The sequence below is a fragment of the Sciurus vulgaris genome (genome assembly GCF_902686455.1).
Source record: "Sciurus vulgaris genome assembly, chromosome: 11".
Classification (NCBI taxonomy): Eukaryota; Metazoa; Chordata; class Mammalia; order Rodentia; family Sciuridae; genus Sciurus; species Sciurus vulgaris.
The window spans coordinates 43,684,836-43,706,927 of record NC_136472.1 but is presented as its reverse complement, the minus strand read 5'-3'; the positions used below and the strand labels follow the sequence as shown (position 1 = coordinate 43,706,927).

The 22,092-nt window shown below is 36.5% G+C and overlaps 1 pseudogene across 1 annotated transcript in view; it reads left to right on the top strand.

Annotated features, from left to right (window-relative positions):
* Positions 1–22,092, top strand: part of LOC306639815 (L-lactate dehydrogenase A-like 6B) — a 189,320-nt pseudogene that overhangs the window by 137,522 nt on the left and 29,706 nt on the right. The window lies entirely within an intron of this gene.

The window sequence follows — 22,092 nt, the reverse complement described above, 5'->3', positions numbered from 1 at the left end:
TGGCCAGAATTAGATTGGGATCATTGAGTGGAGAGTTCATTACCTGTCAGGCAGTCCTTGCCTCAACTGATGAAAAGGAGCAAAAATTATGTCTACTCCAAGAGGACTTGCCAGTAATTGTTCTGAGAAGGGATGTCTTGACAGCAATACAAAGTATCATAGAATTACAGGGCTGGGGGTAGCTCAGTGTTGCCAGCTAGTTCAGTTCAGTCCCTAGCAATACAAAAGAAAAAAAAAAAAAAACAATAAGAATTATGGAAATGATGATGAAGTTCTTTAAGGAAAGAAATATAATTTTTAAACTTCCTTTAGGCAATTTAAAGAGAATATTTTGGTCTGTATTTTATGGTGTTAAACTTTAGCTTCTCAATGATTAGCATAAGTGGTTGAGAAGAGGCCAATTTTCTTTCTTACAATAGTCAACAAGGCTGGCAGATCTGGTCCACATCCAAGAAAATTGTATTTTTGGGTCATTTTTCCTTCTTCTAATCTTCCTTCACCTTGTTGACTCAAAATTGCTGAATTAAAACTTTCATATGGTCCCAAACCAGATCTGCCTTATTCATAATGGAATCATACTTTGGATGCTATTTAATTAGATGTGTCAAGGAAATATGTAGTAGAAGAGAAATAAAATTCATAAAAGTCAGAAAAACTGGATTTGAGTTCTGACTTTTCTTTATTGGATACACCATCTTGGTCTATTTCCTTACAGTTCTGAACTTCACTTTCTTTGTCCCTAAAAGAAGACTGATGCTGGAATCTGTCTCACAGAGTTACAATAAAAATAGATATAACATACGATCCAGCTATTCCACTTTTGGGTATATATACAAACAAAAATGAAATCGGCATACCAAAGAGATACCTGCAGACCCATGTTTACTGTGGCACTTTCTAATAGCTAAAAGATGATATCAACGAAGGTGCCCATAGATGAATAGATGAAGAGAACATGGTACATGTACACAATAAAATATTATTTATCCATAAATCAGAATGAAATTCCATTGCAAAGTGGATGGAGCTAGAGAACATTATGTTAAGTGAAATAAGCCAGTCACAGAAAGACAAGTACTGCATATTGTCCTCTATATGTGGAATTAAAAAAAAAATTCAAATCTGAATGTAGAATAGAGATTATTAAAGGTAGGGAAGTTGGGGATAGTGGATAAATGGAATTTGATCAATGAACACTGTATGCATGCATTGAAATATCATACTGGAATTAGGGAGAAGTTAAGATGATGGAACAGAACTTGACAGCTATTCTAGATCTTCCAACAACTCAGAGAGAAGAAAGAAAGATCAATAAATCTAAGAACTTTACTAAAATTTTATGCCTGTATTAGAGAAATTATTGAGAACAGAATCAACAATTTTTAACTTTCATAAGGTTTCATGGATCGGATCTGAAGTGATTGTAGTATAAAGGGCTCAGTGACTTCTCTCAAAGTGGTACTGATGCTGTGATTAGCAGAGGCCACACATTGAATTAAACTATCAACACTTGGTTGTTTGCTCAATCGGGGGCTCCTAAGAGAAAGAGGTCCACAAAATAGGCCCTTGCTTAAAAGAAGCAGTAACCATCTCAATACATGGGTAGGCATACAAGCAATATGAAAAAACAATGGAAAAAAAATACCCCGAGCAGCTCATAACAACAACTAACTCTAAAGACACTACAGCAGAGGAAATGTCTGAGAAAGAATTTAGAATAACAGAAATACAGAACTCCAAATAGACAGAACAAGAATAGATCTTCTCCAAGACACATAACAATGAAAATTCCTAATATACAGAATATAGAATTTTAAAAGCTGCAAGAAAAAAATGGCAAGTCACATTTAGAGATAAACCAATATGGATCTCACCCAATTTCTTAACCTAGATCCTAAATGACAATAGGTCTTGGAATAATATAAACCAAACTCTGAAAGAAAATGGATGCCATCCAAGATCACTATACCCAGTAAAATTATCCTTCAAAATTAAAAATGAAATAAAAACCTTCCATGATAAACTGAAACTGAAAGAATTCAAAGAATTTATAACCACAAAACCTGTACTATGAAACATACATACTGAAATATTTCATGCAGAAGTGAATAATAAAAATGAAAACCAGCATAGGAATGAGTTATACTATAAAAATAGTTAAATAAAGAAGAATCAAGTCTGAATTTTGCATTAGAAATAAATCAAAATGGCAGGAAATAAAAACTGCCTTTTTATAATAACATTGAATATAAGTAATCTAAAGTCTTTAATTGAAAGACATAGATTGACTGATTGGATTAAAAACAGAACCCAACCATGTGCTGTCTATAAGAAACTCACCTTACAGGCAAACATTGAAGGTGAAAGAATAGGAAAAGATATGCCATGCAAATGTTAGCTGAAAGCAAGCAGGATTAGCTACTCTCATATCAGACAAAGTGGAGTTCAAACCAAAATCAATCAGGAGAGTCAAAGAAGGTCACTTTATACCGGTTAAAGAAATTATCCAACAACCAGAAATAATGTTTGTAAATATTTGTGCCCCAACCAATTGAGCATCTACATTCATAAAATGAACACTTCTCAATATCAATAATCAAATAAACCACAATACAATAATACTGGGTGATTTCAATACACCTCTCTCACCACTAGGTAGATCATCCATCCAGATACAAACTAAGTAAAGATTCTTCTTAAATAAAAAATACCATTAATCAAATGGACATAACAGACATCTATAGACTATTTCATCCATTATTCACTGAATTCACTTTCTTTCAGTAGCACATGGAACATGTAATAAAGTAGACCATAGTTTAGGTCACAAAACAAATTTTAGCAAATACAAAAAAATAGAGATAATATTTTGCATCCTATCAGATAATAATGGAGTGAAATTAGAAACCAATGACAAGATAAAAAGCAGAAACCACTTTAATATATGGAGATTAAATAATACACTTTGAATAATAAATGAACAGCACGAGAAATCAGGGGAGAAACAAAAAAATTCTTAGAATAAAAAAGAGTAGTGAAACAATGTACCAAAACCTCTGGGACTGTATGAAGGCAATTCTAAGAGGAAAGTTCATAGAAAAAAGTTTATACATTAAAAAAATATAGGTACCAAATTATTAACATTATATCTCAAGGCCCCGGACAAAATAACACCAAAACCAGCAGAAGACAGGAAATTATTAAAATCAGAGCTGAAATCAATGAAACTGGGAATAAAAAACAATAAAATCAATGAAACAAAGACCTGGTTTTTTTTTAAAGAATAAATGATTTATAAACCCTTAGCAAAAATAACCAAAAGAAGTCTAATAAAATTAGAGAGAAAAAAGAAATAATTATCATAGATATCACAGACAACCAGAGAATCATTAGAAATAATTTTGAAAATTTATATACCAAAAAACTAGAAGGTCTAGAAGATATTGACAAATTCCTAGAGACATACAATCTACCCGAATTAAACTATGAGCATACTGAAAACTTAAACAGACCACTATCAAGTAAGGAAAGTGGAAAAGCTATTAAAAACCTTCCAACAAAGAAAAGCCCAGGACCAGACAGTTTCTCAGCTGAGTTCTACTGGACCTTTAAGGAAGGACTAACATCTGTCCTCCTCAAATTATTCCGTGGAATAGAAAAGGAGGAAACACTGCCAAATTCATTCAATGAAGCCAGTATCGCTCTGATACTGAAACCAGAGAAAGACACACCAAGGAAAGGAAACTTCAGGTCAATATTCTTGATGAGCACAGATGCAAAAATTCTTAATAAAATAATGGCAAACTGCATATAAAAACACATTAAAAAGATAGTGCACCATGATCAAATGGGTTTCATTCCAGAGATGCAAGGTTGGTTCTACATGCAGAAATCAATAAATGTAATTCATCACATAAATAGAGTTAAGGATGAGAATCACATGATTATATCAAATACAGAAAAAGCATTTGACAAAGTACAACACCTATTTATGTTTCAAACACTAGAGAAACTAGGGATAGAAGGAACTTACCTCAATATTGACAAACCCAAGGCCAACATCATACTGAATGGAGAACAACTAAAAGCATTTCCTCTAAAAACAGGAACTAGGAAAGGATGCCCACTTTCACCACTCCTACTCAACAGAGTTCTTGCAACTTTAGCCAGAGCAATTGGGCAAGAAAAGGAAATTAAAGGAATACAAATAGGAAAAGAAAAGGTTAAATTATCCCTGATGACATGACCCTATATTTAGAAGACCCAAAAAACTCCACCAGAGGACTTCCCAAGCTAATAAACAAATTTAGTAAAGTGACAGGATGCAAGATCAATATCCATAAATCAATTGCTTTTTTATTCCCCAGTAATGAATGACATGAAAAAGAACTTAGGAAAACTATCCCATTTACAATTAGCTAAACAAACAAACAAACCAGGGAATTAATCTAATGAAGGATCTCTACAATGAAAACTGTAGACAAGAGGGTAAAGAGAAAGTCTGCAGAATGGGAGAAGATATTTTCTACCTGTTACTAGGACATTAATATCCAGAATATATAAAGAACTAAAAACAAACAAACAAACAGAAAATAAACACCAAAAAAGCAAATGACCTTATAAATAAATGGGCAAAAGAAATAAACAGACATTTCCTAAAAGAATAAAATACAAATGGACAACAAATATAAGAAAAAAAAAATGTTTCTTTTGCCCTAAATGTTCATCCTATCTAGTAATTAGAGAAATGCAAATTAAAACTACATTGAGATTTTATCTCACTCCAGTCAATGGCAATTATCAAGAGTATAAGTAACAAAAAATGTTGGCAAAGATGTGGGGAAAAGGCACATTCATACATTGTTGGTGGAATTGCAAATTAGTGCAACAACTCTGGAAAGCAGTATGGAAATTCCTAAAAAAACTAGGGATGGAATCATATGACCCTACTATTAATCCAAAAGATTTAAAATCAGTATACTTCAGTGACACAGTTACATAAATATTATAGCAGCACAATTCACAATAGCCACAGTGTGGAACCAACCTAGGTATTCTCCAACAGATGAATGGATAAAGAAAATGTGATATATTTACACAATGGAGTATTACTCAAGCATGAAAAAGAATTAAATTATGCCATTTTGTTGATAAATGGATGGAACTGGAGAATATAATGCTAAGTGAAAGTAAATCAGACTCAAAGTCAGGGGCTGAATGTTTTCTCTGATATGTGGAAGCTCTTCTAAAATTAGATGACAAAGATAGAAAGAGAAAAGAAATGGGGGGGGGGATTCCATTGAAATAAAAGAAAGATCAGGGAAGTAGAAGAAGGTTATTGAGGGGGAGAGAGGAGGGATAGGTTAAGGGAAAAAACAGTGGAATGAATCTGACCTAATTTTTCAACGTGCACGTATGACTATACTACAGTGAATCTCATCATTATGTATATGCACAAGACATTAATTCTTTTAAAAAAGTAAATAAATAAATCAATAGAATAGAGGAAAGGTAGCAGGGAGAAGGAGGATGGAGAGGTAAGGGTAAGTACTGAGGATTTAATTGGAGCAAACTATACTCCATGCATTTATAATTATAGCAAATAAATCCTAATGTTACATACACTATTACACAGCAATAAAAATTTGCTGAGTAAAAAAAGAAATATCACACTGAACCCAATTAATATATATAATTAATATAGGTATATAAAATTTTTTTTGTGTGATACTGGAGATGGAACCCAGAGTCACTATACTACTGAACTACATTCCCAGTCCTTTTTATTATTATTTTTTTAAATTTTGAGACAGGGTTTTGCTAAGTTTCTGAGGCTAACCTTAAACTTTCAATCCTCCTTTCTCAGCCTTCCAAGTTGCTGGGATTACAGACTTGAATCATTGCAAGAAAAAGAAAATGTTTTTAAAAATTTAATGGGATAATATAAAAAATTCTTGATAGACTGAAAAAAGTTCTATATTTGTTAGTATTTTTATTAGTTAATAATATAGACTGCTTATATCATTGGTAATTAGAAGGGCATCTGATCCCAAATTTAGAATCAGCCAAATGTGTTTCTAAGCTGACATTTAAACAAATGTGTCAACTTATCTGAGGAACTAAAGACTTTACATTCTATCCCTGAAGTGAGTTGAAGTGTTTTGATAATATTTTTATTAGTTGCACAAGTGCCTTAAGCTGCTTTTGTAGAGATAGATATGAAAAGTTTTCTTTTAAGTCCTGTTTTTGTCTCTGTAGAACTCAGGTGAAAGATGGGACCCAGACTATTGTCAAACAGCATCTGTTCACTAATTTATACCATCAATTCCGCTTTGATTCTAACTGTAAGGAAAATCTGGATTCCACCTAGATTTAAATTCCTCTATAGGACAGGAGATGAGGCTGCTATATTTCAAGGTTTCTGAATTTTTATCAAAATTTCCAGACTTTTGTAGTCGAACTTTATGAAGTTTATCAGAAAGTTGCATGACCTCTTCATTTAAGTTCCCAGGAACATCTTTGCCTTGAGATTGCTCTTGGGTAAAGGGGTTCTCCGGTCTCTTGTAAGTTACATTGTGCAATAGCCAGTGTGTTGTTTTGTTGGGCCCAACAGGGTATAAATCTTAAATATATAAATAACTGTGCCCAGGGCAAGGATGTTCTATGATTCCAGTTTCCTATGTCTTAGTGAGTGATCACACGGTGTGTATTCAATTTTACATCCCTTCAGGACTCAACCTGATGCAGAGAAAATTGAACACATCATGTAGTGAGTGGCTATACAATAAAGCTTTACTACTTAAAAAAAATTACCTACATTCCAGAGAAATTTAATGGTTGAGTTCTTTCATCTCTTTTCACCTGCCTCGCTCCACCCTTGCTACTTTAAACAGTCATGAACATTTGGCTCCTTTGCTCTACTTCCACGGAAAAATCACATTTGATGCCTCCTGTATCTTCTCAGTTGGAGGCCAGAGTCTCTGGGCTGCACCCTTGGACCTTGTAGTGATAACTCTGAGACTGGCACCCTGAAGGGGACCTATCCGGAGGAAGGCAAAGCAGGACTGGGTGACTTGTCCTCTCCAGAGTTAGCTGGACTTTCAAGTCTTACTAACAATCTCCCAGAGCCTCATGCTTTTAAGCACTTGTGTTTTAAGTAAGATAAAAGACAATTTGATCCATCTGAATAAGCCCGTAGGTTTGCATTTTACAGAAGCCAATCCTGTCATCTTTTTAGATTTGCTGTGTGTGTGTGTGTGTGTGTGTGTGTGTGTGTGTGTGTGTGTGTATGTGACAGGATTCAAGCTCCAATTAAGACCCATCTAAAAAAGAAGTTATCTCCCAAATGACATTTAGAAACAATAAAAACTTTATAACCAGGTGTTTTAAAACTTAGGAAAAATTTAATCTGTTTCATTTAATTCATTGAACATTGGAGAGCAATGCGTGCTAGACACTTGGGAAACAAGTATACCAGCCACAATCCTTATCCTTAAAGAACACACCTTCTCATGATTGTCTAGAGATCAGTACCTAGTTCAGTACCTGCCACATAAGAAACACCCCAGAAATGCTCATTCTTTTTTATAAAACAATTAGATGTTTAGATTTATATAAATTTTAATTTAACTATAGCATTTTATAAAAAAGGAATAGAAATCTACATTCCTATGTTTACTAAGTCCTCTTAGGGGGTTTAATAGTTCATTAGAATCATCATTCAACTTTAGGTCATTAACTGCCAGCAAGGAAATATCTACATCATTCCATCAGTACAGAAAGTCAAACCAAAACCTCTTTTTTTTTTTTTTTTTTGGCAAATAGAATGAATGGAGTTGAAATCATTCCATTCAGCAATTATGAAATCTATAGAGTGCTTACTTTCTATATGCTCTATACTGACTTGTGCCTTCTTATACCAAAACCTTAAAATTTGTTTCTTGAAATGTTTTATTATTTTTATTTTTAATGATCCAATGTTTACTTTTGCTTAATGAGTCTCTGATGTGGTTAAGTGTGTGGGCTAAGGTTCGTTGCCTAAATTAGCCATGTACTAGCTATCTTTACTAGGCAGCTGTCTTTGCCTGGGATATCTACTGCTAGTGCTGAAGGTCAATATCCTTATGCTGCTTAGAAGCGCTGCTATTTGATTAAATGGTTTTGTGAGACACTGGCTGGGACCTTTCTGAGGCACACCTTTGGCTTCATCTTTAAATTATATTTTCCTGAAAGTGTCCTGTATTTGATCTTTGCCCAGAAGCTATTTCTTAATTTTAGTACCATAACTTGTCTGGAGAGGTTGAGAATTCTCAATCCCAGCTATTTCTGATTCCTTTCAAAATCGGTCTTTCCTTTAACTTTTCTCTCTTTGCTTGCATTTTACCATAAAGGCCAGAAGAATGGAGGCAGCATCTTCAGCACTGTGCCTGGAAACCTCTGTAGCAAGATCCCCCAGGTCTTTGTTTCCTATTTCTCACGTTACCCAAAGGGACCTGCTGCTAAATTCTCTGCCATTACATAAGAAGGATCGCCCTTTTTTCTGTGTTCTGGTAGTATTTTCTTCACTTTTTCTGTAACCCTCCCCCGAAGCCTCCACAAAGGCTTTTACTAACATACTTTCAGACTAAGAAATTTCACAAACGCTTTTCTCAAATTCCTCCGGCTCCTATGTAGTGAACGTTTTCAAAGTCATTCTAACAATTCTGGCTCTTGTTATGGTAGCACCTCAGTCTCGGTACCAAAAATCTATATTAGTTATCTGTACATATCAAACTGGCCTAAAACTTAGTGACCTAAACAATAGTAACCATTTTTATCTCATACAGTTTCTGCAGGTCAGGAATGCAGGAACATCCTTGTTGTTTGGTTATGGCTTAGAATCTGTCATTGGATTCTCATCAAGATGCCTACCTGGTTATTTGAAAGCTGGACACAGCTGAAGGATCTGCTTCTAAGCTGCTTCATCACACACACTGTTGAGGGAAGCCTCAGTTTGTTCCTACATGAACCTCTTCAAAAGGCTGCTTGAGTCAGCTCATGACATAGTGGCTGACTTCCCCCACAGGCAGGGATTCAGGTGAGAGTGGGCAAGAAGTCTTAATGCCTTTTATAATCTGGTTTTGGCAATCAAACATCATTATTTCTGCAGTAATTATTGGTTACAAAGGTTGGCCTTAGTCACTGTGTGTATGTGTGTGTATGTGTGTGTGTAGTGGGGTGGTAGGGTTCCTCAAGGGTATGACTACCTGGAGGAAAGTTGGGAGACATCTCAAAGGCTAGATACAATAAGAGGTAATAGAGATTAGCAATAACAGGAAGCCAGGCAGTGGTGTGTTGATAAAACAACTTTCTGGAAAATGAAGCAAAACAAAAACAAAGAAACATTTCTCCTATGGACAATTTTGAGTTACCAATGGTTTAACAAAAAGATGGTAAAAATTCCCAAATACTTAATAATTGACTATCATGAGTTAGCAAGAACCAACTGCAGTATAACATTGCCCCTGCAGTCATAGATAGGGAAGAGGCTGTGTTCTAAAATGCCAGGGACTAAGGCCATTCAGGAAGAGATGAAACCCCAGTAAACTTCATCAAGTAGGAGGTGGAGACAGTAGAGGAGCTGCTGATATGAGACCTTGAGAAAGCAGCCTATAGGAGATGCCCTGTGACCGAGCAGAAACAGGAAAGCTGGATCTGATGGCAAGATGACTTGGAACTAGACTGTCCAGGTAGAAAAAGTGGAGGAGGTGGGAAAAATCCAGAGACAGAAAGCACATTACTGGTTCCCTGGGACTCTGGGTGGTAAGGGAAATGACTGCAAAGAGACATGAAAGATGTTTTTGGTATGATGGTAATATTTTAAAACTGGACTTTAAAGACTTTTATTTATTAATTTTAGTTATACATGACAGTAGCCTACATTCTGACATATCATAAATACATGGAGTGTATTTTGGGGTGGTACATGATATGAAATCACACTGCTTGTGTATTCATATATGAACATAGGAAAGTTATGTCGGATTCAGTCTACTGTCTTTCTCATTCCCATCCCCTCTCCCTTCTCCCCATTTTCCCCTGTTCAATCCAGTGAACCTCCATTCCTCCCTCCCTGCCCCACTGCTATTGTAAGTCAGCATCCACATATCAGAAAGAACATTCAGCTTTTGATGTTTTGCGATTGGTTTATTTCACTTAGCATCCATCCATTTACTGGCCCATAATTTTGTTCTTCTTTATGGCTGAGTAATATTCCATGTGTATATGTACCACATTCTCTTAATCCATTCATCTGTTGAAAGGCATCTAGGTCGGTTCCATAGCTTAGCTATTGTGAATTGAGCTGCTATAAACATTGGTGTGGCTACATCAGAATAGTATGATGGTTTTAAGTCCTTTGGGTATATGCTAAAGAGTGGAATATTTGGGTCAAGTGGTGGTTCCATTCCAAGTTTTCCCAGGAATCTCCATATTGCTTTCCAGAGTGGTTGCACCAATTTTCAGTCCCACCAGCAGTATAGGAGTGTACATTTCCCCCCATATCCTGAGCAGCATTTATTGTTACTTATATTCTTGACAATTGCCATTCTGACTGGAGTGAGATGGAATCTCAGAGTAGTTGAAACTGGACTTTAATGATGGTTACACACCTCTTCTGTAAATTACTAAAAACCAGTTATTTTTAATTGGAGGAGCTGGGATTCCACACCATATAACTATGGAATATCAGAAAAAGACAAGGGTACGCTTTATACTGTATTTGATATTTTAGACTTTAAGGTGACTTTAAGGTGGTGATTCCACTCCTGGTGTTTTCACACATTCCTCCCCTTGAATGTGTGCAGGACCTGTGACTTGCTTCTATTAGTGGAATATGACAGATGTGAGGACATGTTATCGCCATGTTTGTACTGTTCCATGAGACTCCGTCTTACTAACAGGCTCATTCTCTTCCTTCTTGCTGGCTTGAAGAAGAAATCTGCAATGAGTCCTACAGTCATGAGGAAATTAATTTTTTTCAACAATCGGAGTGAGTTTCCCCAGTCAGCCCTGCTGACACCTTATCGTAGCCTATGGAGATGTAGCAGTTAGGTTCTGCTAGAATTTCTAACCCATAGAAATGTGAAGGAATAATTGTGTGTTGCGTTAAGATGCTAAGTTTATGGCAACTTTTATACTACAGTAGAATAATAAGCTACATTTTGAATATAACTACATGAAAATTTATGGTAAAATTTATGTTTGATGTTTATGCCAATATCATTTTATGAACACATTTTGTTGTTGAGAGATGTGGTATTCTAGAATTGCATTTCCTTTCTTTTCAAACTTTTCATTTTCCAGGATCACTAATTGTAATGGTTGCCTTCAATTTGGTTTCTATATGCCAATTATGAATTCATACCAACTCTCCATATAAGCATATTTATTATCAGTATGGTCAAAACATCAGAAAAACTATCACCTTAATTGTTGTTATTGAGGAGTTTGATTCCATTCGGATTATCTCTTGCCCCTACCATGCCAGAGACTTTTTCAATTATCATTATCTGCTGAATTCTGAAAATTTAAAATGATGTGTCATGGTCCCAGTTCACTTTTATTTATTGTGTTGGGCACTCAGTAGGAACTTTCAGTGAGGAAACATAAGTTATTTCTGGGCCACCTCTTTCTTTCTCTCTCTCTCCCTTTCTCGTAATGTCCTTCTTTACATTTTCTGCTTAATGAGGAAGACCTTAAAGTTTTATTTTTTTCTTTGAATCTCTCGTTCTTGCCTTCTTAGGGACTTCATTTCTACAAATATATTCTGGGGTCAGGGAGTGCAAATTAAGTTACTTACCTATTTTCCTTTTTAAGTTTCAGCATTTTAGGATCTGTTGAATCAGTTATCACTCATCCGTCTATCTTCCAGCTTCCAAAATATTGCTGTATTCTCCTCTTCCTCTTCTTTATTTAGTGACAAGCTTAGCCCTTTTTAAACAATCACCTTCCTGTCATCTCAGTAAATTTTTGGGAAGAGAAGAACATAAACTCTTTGCTAATTCTATATTGTTAACCAGAATCTGAGCTCTCTACATTTTACTTTCCTGTTATCCTCTAATAATAGTCCTGTGAGGTAAGATATTGTCTCTCTCTCCATGGACAAAATGCTTGAGATTTGGAGAGCCTCAGCAACTTCCTTAGAGTCACTAAAACAGGACGGGGAATATTCAAGTCTCCATAGTCATGATTTGTTATTCTTTTCATCTATAACATGATGCTTCCTAATTCTGGCCCGTAGACTCAAACATTAGTAAATGTGGAGGTGATGAACTATTCCAGTGTTTTCCAAAGTGTATACCACAGAACACTAGTCCCAGAAGAATATCTGTAGAAAATAATTCCACCATCAACCATATTTGAGAAACACTCCATGCTTAATTCTATGATGCCATTAATTATAGGAAGTGATTATTAAAATTTAATAGCAGAATTCGGTGGAACTCTTGGTGAAGTGAGGAAGAAGTATATTGAGCACTTTATTATAAGAAACAGAATTTGAGAAATGTAAAATTCCTTTTAGGAATATATTTTTGAATTGAGCAATATATCTTCTTTCCTAGCTTTTCCACAGTACTTAATATTTTCAAGACTCTGAAATGGTAATAAATAAACCTGTAAGGAATATTCAGTGTTTTTCATGTCATGCTACTAATATTCTAAGTAATTTGTTTATTTATATAATGACCATTCATTGAACCTCTGCTGTTTGCAAGGCACCGTGCTGTGTGCTAGATATTGATACGATGGCAAGTGATTCCAGCACCTGGTAGAGTTTAAGTGCAGTAGATATGCCTCTCACAGAAGACTTAGACTAATCTGACAAATTAGGTCAAGTTTACTCAAAGGAGATGACATTCAAATTAAAACCAGGAGTATGATTTACTTAGCTCTTGGGGGTTGTGAACTCAGAGCAGGGAGAAGGCAAAGAACTTTCCAGTAATAGGTAGTGCTATCTCAAATGCCACACCCAGAACATTGATCACTATATCTGAAATAGATGCCCTACCAATTTTCAACCGTGCTGGTAGGGAACAAGCACTTCTTACAGAATAAGGGTGATCTGAGTAATTTCTTCTTTTGAATCTCCTAATTCATCTGAAAATACTAGAAAATCAAAGGTTTCACTTATTTGGCTTCAGGGAGCATCCCTGTCAATACAGGGGCATGATAGCTTTCTACTTAAATCAAAGCCTTACTGAATCGCTCCATGCCCCTTCAACTCATTTCATACTACCTGCCAGGGAATTTCCCTCACTGAATCTCTATCCTGTCAGCATTTTCCAATAGTGCATTCTTTCCCAGCATAGAGTGGGCTCTTTCAGGAAAACAAAATTAGTTTTGCCTGGTACTCTGAAATCTGGGTCATTAGGTGGAAAAATGTGTCCCTCGAATCTGTATTTCAGTTTGTAAGACGTGCCCATGGATCATACACATGCCAGTCACTGAAGATAAACCAGCGATCCTTGAGATGATTTTGACGATTTACAGGACTCCTTTTACTCTTCCTATCAAGTTGCATTTGACCCATCTCCTGTTTTTATATATTACTACTATGACTACTACTACTACTACTACTACTACTATTTTGGTATTTGTCACTTGACTCTGACTCTCTGTATTCTTCTAAATGCTTTGATTGGATCTTATTTATTTGATTTGTTCTCTTCCCAGTGAACTCACACAGGTATTTTCTACTGTATTTTGGCTTCTTGGAATACTTTCCCTGTAATATCACTCTTATGTATTACTCTGGAACGGCCAATTTTGATCACTACTTAAGACAAAGATGTACAACATGTGTACTTGGAAAAACTATTTCTCATTAATTTTAGAGGATTCTCCATCATTCCTGAATTTCTGGGATATTTTTCATCAAGGTTATATAAATAAGGATCTCCATATATAAGAACTTCATGGTGGTTTGTACAAGAAAGCCCAGGTCAGGGTCTCTGTCTCTGAGCTCCTTGGGAAGCATCAAAAATCCCCAAATATACTGAGTAAATATTTGCTGATAAACCTTTTAAAAGATTGGATAAATTCTTCCCCAGAAGAAGGTGTTTCTGGTTGTTTCATCAAGATATCAACTAATTGTACAAATCTATTCCCTACAATTATTGTATATAGACTATAATATGTAATATGTGAAGTTATATGAAGATCTACATTCCTAAATCAAAAATATAAAAGGGGTATAATAAATAGAGAATTAAATATCGATGTATACTTTTACATCTACATGAAATACTGCTGCTAATTTCAAACAGGTACTAAGGTAGAGGTGATCATTTCATCATGAAGATTTGCTTATAATAGGAATCTATTTTATAGCTATAGTCTAAAAAATTAAATGCACCAAATAAGTGAGAGCTCCAAATACAGTCAGAAAAAAGTTTACTGTACTATGCTTAAATTTATCTGTGGAAACTTCGCTCAAAAATTCTATAGAAAATGATTTTATGGTAATGAATAACTTTTGAAAGTTAAACTTATGAGAAATACAGAGAAATTGGGAGAAGAAAGAGGGTAGTTAGGAGGGAGGCCTCTACCTAGTTCAGGTGACATGTGGGTAACAGCAAGGGCCAGGCTGATGTTGATGATTATTTTGGTAGTTTGGATTAAGGTAGGTATTTTCAAAAGAGGACAGAGGAATCTTTCTTGTTCCTTAAATGAAGGGTTAAGAAAGTTAATAAAGACCCCCCAGGCTACATGATTATGTTGCTGTGTGTATTGTGATCCCTTTCATTAAGATGTAGAGATGGCTGTTGAGGGCTATCTAAGAATTCACAAGCAGTTTCCCTCTATAATTTTTTCTCAAATTTCAACTGTGAGCCTTAATAAAAAAAAACAGTAATATTTTGTCTAGTGTACATGGATGGTGGGTATCTATAGCACATTATAAGTAAGAGCAGGAGTTGGCAAATTAAATCATAGTCAATTCAGACTGCTAACACATACCATACCCATACCATAGATTAGGAGACTCATAAGTAACAGAAGTTCATTTCTTACAATGATGGATGCTGAGAAGCCTAAGATCTAGCTGCCAGTAGGCCCACTGTCCATTGAGGACACACTTCCTGGTTTGCAGTTGGCCATCTTTTTATGATATCCTCACCTGTCTAAGAAAGATATCATCTCTCTAATACTGGTCTTAAAAGGGCACTAATCTCATTCCTGAGGGCGTCACCTTCATGACCTAATTGCCTTCCAAAGTCCTACCTTCTACTAGAGCACAATGAGGGTTTAACATGCATTTTGAGGAAACATAACCATTTAGTCCCAGGCCCAACCTTTTTCTTAAAAGGCTAGATAGTTAATATTTTAATCTTTGCAGGACGAAAATCAAAATAATTTAGGTACTCATATAATCATTAAAATGTTATCACTTAAAAACATAAAATACATTTCAAGCTTACAGAACCATAAATGAAATAGGAAGCTGGCTGGATTTGGTCTGTGGAAGATAGTTTACTGGTTTAGATTTGTTTTGGAAATAAAGTTTTATTGACACATAGTCACAGCCATTTGTTTACCTATTGTCTGGGGCTATTTTCTTGCTACAATGCAGAGTTGTGTAGTTATAATAGAAACCACATGTCCCAAAGCCTGAAAGATTTACTATCTGGCCCTGGAGAAATACTTTGCCAATCCCGTTCTGTATACCAGGGCCAGCAGCCTTTCCTGTCCTGTGGAAAGACTGTTAACTTCCCTAAGGATTTCTTGTTAACTTCCAGGGGCCTATGCTCTCTTGGTCCTATCCACGTGTGAGTGCCTCTACTCTCAGTGGATCATTTCACACGTGCTTAGCCTGTTGTGTTAACTCAGAGGGAGAAGTCTGTCTCCAGTCCTGGATGTGCATAACCATTCCACAATGAAACCCAAGTAACAAAGCTCCTCCAGGATCTTGTATGAGTCAGGTATGTGTATAGTGAGTGCTATTAAATCCCTAACCTAAAAAAATTTAAAATGGATTATTGAATATTTTCTCATTTCTCTTTTTTAAACCGTGCCTTGAACACACTGGCTAACTTGGTCACTAGTCTCACCCTGCTGTCTGCTCTCTCCATTTTGCGCTCTTCTCTGCACCTCTTCTGTTTTCTCCTATCCTGAAGCCTTCAGTTTCTTTATCTTGTTGAGTAGTTGAGCTATTTTTGCTATTGGTTTCTGCCATTCTATGATAGGTTTCATCTTCTACTCCCCAAGATAACTTACTGAGATTTTTTTTACCTCAATGAAAACTACTTCATTCTTCTTGAGAATTTTGTTTCCAACCTCAATAATTTCTTTCTATCTTAACACTAAAATGGGTGGTTAATGGGCAAACTCTGCATAGATACCTACCTATTGTACCACCTTGCCAAACCTATACCCTTCCTATAGGGACACTATTGGTTCCCTAATTTTTGTCACATACTATTAGACATATGACCTACAGTACAATATTTCATTTAACTCTTTCCACCTGTTATTTAATTCCTTATATCCCCATTTTGCAGATGAAGGAATGAGGTTGAGATGCCCTTGTGTTCATAGCGACATCTCTGTTAAATGAGATTTGAATCTATCTTTCTACTGCTGATTTTTCAAGCTGTTTTCACTTCACCACAGATTTTTCGAATCTGGCCAATCTTTTATAGAACACCAGATACAAACAGAGGAAATATATCATTTTCTAGGGAGCAAGAAAATAACAAAGTATTAGTTGATATTTTTAGACACTTTCAACTGTTGGGCCAGATTGTGGGGAATGGGGAAATGACAGATATCGTATTTCTGTTCCAAAAAGGACAATAAAGCACGTACGTAGTTCTCCTTCAGTCAGTGTACAAAGCAGGTGTGGGGGAAATATGAGAAACAACCTTGTGGGCTCCAGTGAGGAAACACTTCAAAAAATATCATTTGATTAAGAGACAGCCCGCATGATTCAATGAGGAGGCGGAGGTATTGCCTTGGAGAAGCATCAGATAAAGAAATACTAAATGCCTGAAGAAGTGTCGTGGGTATGGGGGCTAAAAACAGCTTGTGGAATGGCAAACTTTCTGAAAAACATGGCAACAGCAAGTGTCCGTAAATGGCAGCTTCGCTGTCTGTGGATGAGTGGGAAACAGCCGAGGGTGATTTTTAGATTGCTGATTTTTTACGTTAGTGGAGTGAAGTGATGCCATTGGAACTATTAAGAAGGATGAAAATGTGTTGGTGACGAAAGAACACTTATGAAAATAGAATAGCACCGGGACGTGGTAACCCGATGGGGCTCATTCGATGACTAAGTGGAGGATACTGTTGACACCTGAAAAATACCGTTGGCCAATTACCTAGAATAGACCCTCTGTCCTCGGCAGCACATGGGTGTGAAACAGTGTTCTTCACATCAGGAGGCCTTTTGAAATGTCCTTCATTATCTTTAGGTGACAGAAATTCTCGGTTAACTCGATGCCTGAAAGACTGAGATTTTGGACAATTATTTTTCTGATGATTTGCTTGTTTCATAAATGTCCAAATTTCCCTTTTTTTCCCTTTTAAATGGATGCCTTGAAAATCTTGCTAGGTTTCGGTATTTCTTTGGGTTGATAAAGACTCCTTTATTGATTCAATAGCTGTTCATTGAGCAGTTACAGTGCAGCTGGTTTTATGGGAGGTGGGGATGACATTCAGATGATTAAGATAAAATAAGAACCCTGTCCTTGTAATAGTCAAGGAGTAATATAGGTGTCTGAGGACTGCATGTTGAAACAAAAACTTTCTGAAAGCTAACCTAGGACGATATTTCTTATGATTATCAGACTCTGTACTCAAAGAATGGAAGGCAAAATAAGTCAGATTAAACAGTCTAAGTTAGCTAGATTCTGGTTGGCTGAATGTATAGTGAAATATAATAGATACTATCAAATTCAGGTACAATATTATCATTTTTTGAGTTTTTTTTTTTTAATTGCTTGGTTCTACGGAAAAAACCCACTGTCTTGCATTATTATGATGGAATCTAACTTTTTTAAAAACTAACAACAACAAGCCATCTTTTAACAACAACAACAAAAGTCTATCTATCTATCTCTCCATCTCAGGAAACTTTTTGAAGGCCAGGCATATTTTAGGGGAAAAAAACATTTGGGAATTTGAAATTAATATCTAACAGAAATTTTACCAAAGTTTTAATGTTTCAGGAATCATAAAATAAGTCATAGTTGATAATATAAGATAATGTTTGCATTACATCAAATTATTTCCTTAAGTTAGAAATGCTGTTATTGTTGTTTTAAACTGTGGTCTACCGAAAGGACTAATTAGACGAGGACTATTTAGCAAAGTGTAGTTTCAAAGGACTTCACTCTCCCTCCTCTGCTTTAAGTTCTCTGAAAAAACAAGAGCACAAAGTTAAAGAAAGTTGTGTTTGGTAATTTTTTCTTTCCCTCTGAACACTCCATGCTCTCATTTTATTTCCTGGGAGGCTTGAATTCTCCTTCACTCAGGAAAATACCTGTGCTTTGGACTTTTCTTCCTTCTGTTTTATAAGATTTATATTCAGCTAATTAGCTAACTGGTATAGATTTTTTAAACCCCTAAGTTATAATAAGTTAACATATAGAAGTTTACTATCTGAGGCTTTAAAAGACATTCAAACCTACACAACACACTTAACCCAAATGAATAGGACTGTTTGTAGAATCTCACTACCAGCTTCTATTGAAGAAGTGCTCATTGGACACCAACTGCTCTGTGAAATATACTTTAAAAGAATGGGGTGGGAGTGGAGGAGAGGACACAAAAAGGAACAAAACATAACACCTAGAATGCAGTCGACACGGGGACTAAAGAATTTCACATGTATCTAGAATGCAGTGTTAAATATGGTAGATACTCTAAGAGAAGACTCAAAACTTCATTTGGAATTCAAAAGCAGAAGAAATCACATCTAACTGACTGTGGATGATATAATGTGATCATGTTCAAGTTGGGCTTTGTGGTTGTAATGAAAAAAAAAAATATATATATATAATATGGCACTGGGGATTGAACCCAAGGATGCTTTTCCACTGAGCCACATCCCCAGCCCTTTTGACTTTTCATTTTAAGACATGACCCCACTAAGTTGCTTAGGCTGGCCTTGAATTGGTGATCCACCTGCCTCAGCCTCTGGAGTTGCCAGGATTACAGATGTGCACTATTGTACACCTGGGTTGAATTCTATTCTAACAGGTGAAAAGTAGGTATGCCTGTGGAAGAGCTTATGATTCAGTTTAGCAAAAATGGTGGGTTTTCTTTTTTCTTCTTCTTCGAATGAAAGGTTATGCTGAACTCAAAAATATAACAAATAAAAATAACCAAGCTGCTCAGCTCTAGTTAAAGGATGTGTGGGGGTAAGAATGTGTGTGTGTGTGTGTGTGTGATGAGTGAGAGAGAGAGAGAGAGAGAGAGAGAGAGAGAGAGAGAGAGAGAAACAAACAAACAACCAGGGGGAATATATTAGTATCCTAGGAATGCCATACCAAATGGCTACAAAATTGGTAGCTTAAAACAACAGAAATTTATCCTTTCATAGTTCTGGAGCCTTGGAGTATGAAATCAAGGCATTGCCAGGGACAAATTCCAGAAAAGAATTCTTCTCATCTTTCTTGCCTCCTCTAGATACTGGTGGCTGCCAGCAATTCTTGATGCTCCTTATCCTGGTTAGTGGCAGCAAGACTCCAGCCTCTGCCTATATCTGCACATGGCCCTCTTCTTTGTTTCTTTCTGTTTCCTCCTCATTGGCACATCAGTCATATTAGGCCTAAGGTCCACCCTACTCCAACTTAGCCTCATTTTAACAAATTAGTTCTCCAAAAATACAATTTCCAATAAGGTCACATTCATATGAACCTTGGATTAGAATTCAACTTTTTTTTTTTTTTTTTTTTTTTGTGGAGTGGGTGGGATCAGTTCAGCCCACATTGGGGACTTCTTGACAGTCTGAGCTCCTCTTGCTCTAACTACTTCCTTCCCCTAAAGTGACCATGGAGACACCTCAAGTGAGGCTTAGGACTGCCCATTTAGGACACAGAAAACCACCAGACTGGTGCTGTGTGCCCATTGCGCCATCAGTAGAATTACCTAAGGTATTTCCTGTGTAAAGAGTCTTTGAGCCCAATTCAATCTATTGGTTCAGAATCTTGAATTCTGTGATTCTACCAAGTGTTCCAGGGCAGTCTTATGATTGATTTGGTCAAGTTCACAGCATATACTGGACTGGAAGAGAGGGTCATTATGGAAAAGAGACTGAAAGGCAAGTTATTGAGGACCTTCATATCAAGCTGAGGAACACTAATTTCTAGAAGAATGTGTGATGAACATCTTCCTGATGCTCATTATATCACGCTTCATTCCAGTCTCCCACTGCATCAACACATGGGACAAACCCCAAGAGCAAGTGCCTAGGGATTCTTCCTTACCAGGAGGCAGATCTGGTGCCTCTGGGTTCTAGGAGCCTAGTTCATATGATTTCTTAACCCACGGGAGAGCTCCAGGGCACAGGAGTGAGGGCAGCCTGGGTTGGGGGGTGACCTGCGAGGCAGTGGGTCGAGTAGGCTCTGCAGGCGAGGCTGCAGGCCTCCTCCTAATGGCTGAGATAGAAAAGCCTGCAGTAGCCGCCTCGTGTTCTCTCATTAGGGTTGCCTCCACCTTGAGCACACGTGTGGGAGCAAGCAAGGGAAATCAGAATAGGAGGAGAGCTGCCGGCCTAATGGGCGGATGGGCCGCAGGGGAGGGAAGGCATGCTGTTGGTGACTCAGAGTCAGCAAGAGGTGGATTTTGCCAGCAGGAAGTTGGATTCAAGAGTTACTGCCGGGTACTTTTCCATCCTCGCTCCCTTCCTTCCCCCTCCCCCACCATGATCCTGTCGTCCAGGATGCCAAAATGCACAGACCAAACTCAGCTTGTTTCCTAGAGCTGCACAAACTGTTTGGACTGACTTGAGCTGGTCAAAATAAAACCACCAAAGAATCTGTCAGAACCCAATGAATAATGTACAACCCTGATTGTGCAGGTGGTTGTTTTGACTGATGGATTAGACCAGGTGCTTGTGACCAACAACCACCCACTGTTTCCCACCATCAATAATGTTCTGTTCCAATCAGGAAAAGAGAAACAAAAAATTATGACAGATGCTCTTGAAAAATATAACTTTTCCCATTGAAATCTCACAAAAAAGTCTTAGAAGCAGTTATCCCATTTTATGGATAGAGAAACAGAGACTGGGAAACTTGCCTTTTCTCTTAGGCTGTCAGTAAGTTGCAGAGTTATAATTTATATCCCAGTCTGTCTGTCTTATAAACCCAGCTCATCCAAGCTCCCTCCCAATCAAATCCTTCTTGGTGGTGAGTTGAGTCTGCTATGTATTTTCTTGTACCTATTTCAGTTCAGGTGTTTTTTTTTTTTTTTTTTTTTTTTTTTTTTTTTTTTTTAAGAGGAGGAAAATTTATTTTGTGATCATTGTTTCAAAAATCTCAGTCTATAGGTGACTGATTCCATTGCTCTGGAGGTGAAGCAGAATATCAAGGCAGAAGAAAACCATTCAGGACATGCTACCAGGAAGCAAAGAAAGAGCCCCACTTAGGTTTTTGTTTTGCCATTTATAATGACTTCTTGTCCATATCTTCATGTCTTTTCTGTTTTTCAGAACCCTATGCAATGAGAAAACAGACATTAAAAAAAAAGTCTGGAATCAGACATTTACAACCCCATTGTCATCCTGGCTGTGTGAATCAGCATGTTGTTTAATTAAAACTTTCTTTTGCATATGGAGGCAATAATGATAATTATTTATCAGATAGTTATGAATAGTCTGTAAAAGAATACATAAAAATACTTCATATGTAGGAAGCGCACATTCACGATTACTCAAGTCTAACTCTTTTTCCTCAGTTAATTTCTGATCTGTTTGAAAGGTAGAATCCTTTGCATCCACTACGTGAATGATATCATATAGTAACCACAAATTTATTTTCTGTTTGTTTCATGGATGTCAACTTTGTATTCAAGAAGAGAACATAAATTATGTATGAGTATTAGTCATAG